General features: G+C 36.4%; 1 non-coding gene across 1 annotated transcript; it reads right to left on the bottom strand.

Moving 5' to 3' along the window:
- Positions 1-1445: 1445 nt before the first annotated feature.
- LOC132223768 (U6 spliceosomal RNA) lies at positions 1446-1552 on the bottom strand. The gene has a single exon (XR_009450517.1). It is a non-coding gene; the product is annotated as a U6 spliceosomal RNA (small nuclear RNA).
- Between the last annotated feature and the right edge of the window lie 1148 nt (positions 1553-2700).

Raw genomic sequence — 2700 nt, 5'->3', positions numbered from 1 at the left:
TGAGAGAGAAACATCGATCAGCTGCCTCCTGCACATCTCCTACTGGGTATGTGCCCGCAACCCAGGTACATGCCCTTGACTGAATCGAACCTGGGACCTTTCAGTCCGCAGGCCGACGCTCTATCCACTGAGCCAAACCGGTTTCGGCTGAAAAATTTTTGACATGACAGCCAAGTTCATGTGTAGATCAGAAGTGGGATATCACTTCAAAAGCAGGTCTCTATTGCTTCCCCCCCCCCTTGTTTTTCATATTGTTTTGATTGCTTGGTAAACAAGATTATTTAGTTTCATGTCTAAATTATGAGTGCTATAAATATATACCATTTCCACTTACTGTCTGAGGAGAACAGAACAATCTTTTGGCTGCAAACTTCCATTTTTCTATCTTTTTACATTAACTCTATAACTAATTTTAGCCACTTTGGATTTTCATCCAAACATATATTTAATTGAAAAAGAAGTTAAATTATATATTTTTATATTTTGAGTTACCAAGAATACCAGATTATAAAAAGAATAATGATACATCATAGTTCAAGTAGTACATTTATGTAAATTGATTTTCATACAGGTCATTTCATTTTATCCTTAATAAAAGAACTGTAATGAATATTATCTCCATTTTATAATTGAGGCAACTTAGAGAGTAGCAGAGCTGGAATGAGAGTTAAGTCTGCTGGGTAGTGGTGGACTACTGTTTTCCTTTTACTACACTGCTCTATACAGTACGCAGCCAGAAAAATATTCTCTGTAGGACTGCAAGAAGATTAATATAATTAATTAATATAACATAATTAATATAATGAAGAATGATAGTGTACATCAAAGCATTTACTTTCAATATATCTGCCTCTTTAACTGGTTTATTTATGACATAATTCAGAAATGTCCATTTACAGAGGAATAACAGTTTTATCTACAAATTTATATATTCCTCTTCTATAGATAAATGGCATCCTGCACAGTTTTTAAGTATATTAATGAAAGTGGATGGAATGCATGCTTGGAGCTATGTAGTATAACTTAATTTCCTATTCTATTATTTGGGTGACTCAAGAGCTGATATAGTTTCTAGATGTACCATTCCATAGAGTAATATTTAATCAGATGAATGTGACCTTGAGAACCAAAACCAGAAAAGGGAAGTACAGAAAAGGAAAATTACTGGCTACTTTCATTCATGAAATGAGACATGGATATTCTAAATGAAACATTAGTAAATCAAATCCAACAACACAAGAGAAAACTAAAAAAAAAAAAAAAAAATCCAACAATGCATTAAAAATGCTAGCAACTTTGCCCCACCTTATGTGTATGTAAACCTACCTTTCCCCCACCCTATGTATAGTGGTTACCCAACGAATATGTAGTGGTTACCTCTCAGGTGATGTGGAAAGAGCACAAAGTGGGCTTCTAACGTACCTATGATTTTTTTCTTTCTTTTTTAAAATATGGAACGCTTCATGAATTTGCATGTCATCCTTGCCCAGGGACCATGCTAATCTTCTTTGTATTGTTTCAATTTTAGTATATGTGCCACCGAAGCCAGCACACTATGATTTTCTATTTCTAAGTGGGGGCTGATATCTGGATGTTCCTTATATTAGTATTCTCTAAATTGTGCAGATGCATTTTATAGCCTTTTGTATGCATGATACATTTCAAAATATTAGAAATGAAAGCAAAATTTTAAAAATTAGAGCCAATGGGATGGGGTTGTGCTTCATTCTACCTAAGCAAAGGCCGTGATACATTTGCCAGAGCTTACGGACTCCCGACGTGCAAGGACCTGAGATTTTAGTGATGTCTTGGTATCACTGTGTTTATAGTGATAGTGTATTGATAGTGTATGTACCTTCAAGGTTTTCTTTTGTTTGCAAGTGGGAGAAGCCCAACTTAAACTAGTTTAGACACAAAGGGCTTCTATTGGCTGTGTAACTGGGAAATGCAAGATTGTCTCCGCTTCACCTACAGCTGGATTCAGTTTTCAAATGATGTCATTGGAATGTTGCCACACTCCCACTCAGCATTTTCTTCTCCCTGTTGTTGGCTTTATTCTCTTACAGACTTTCCTCAAATGGTGGCAAAGACCTAGCTAGATACTTTGCCACCATCTGTTTACTCCTAAGGTGATGGTGGTTGCGGTGGTATACGTGGAAGTAAGTGTGTGTACTAGTATGGTGGAGAGGAAGTATGGAATTAGCCCCATCTGAACCACAATAAATGGAGTCCTCACAAGAAAACAGGGAAGAAATGTCACCTGGGTAGAAAAGAAGACGGTAACAATGACCGTGCTCTACCAATAGTAAAGTGGCCTGGCATGTCCAGTGTGTTACATTTGTTGCTCACACCAAACAAATTTCAGATCCTCTATATGCGCTCATGTTACAAATTCTTAAACTTTGAAATCATCTCTAAGAAATGGGTCTAGAAAGTACTCAGCAATATTATAGTTCAAAGATCAACTCTATTAGTAGAATTTATCAAGAAAGTCAGGTATTGCAGCAATACGTAATGTGACTTATATGACTTATGCAAATGATTCATACATTTTCCTGATCAATGGCTGCACAACTTCAACACCGATAGCTTTTTTTCATGGCTTTATCGCCTCCTCGCAGACTAATTTTTTTACTTTGTCTGAAGCAGATATTGTTGCCCAAGATGCCAGCCAAGTGCTAGATTTGGGAAGTCGTTTAG

The sequence above is a fragment of the Myotis daubentonii genome, chromosome 1 (genome assembly GCF_963259705.1).
Source record: "Myotis daubentonii chromosome 1, mMyoDau2.1, whole genome shotgun sequence".
In the NCBI taxonomy this organism is placed as follows: Eukaryota; Metazoa; Chordata; class Mammalia; order Chiroptera; family Vespertilionidae; genus Myotis; species Myotis daubentonii.
Note: the sequence above shows the minus strand (reverse complement) of the source record. Positions and strands in the feature narration are given on the sequence as shown.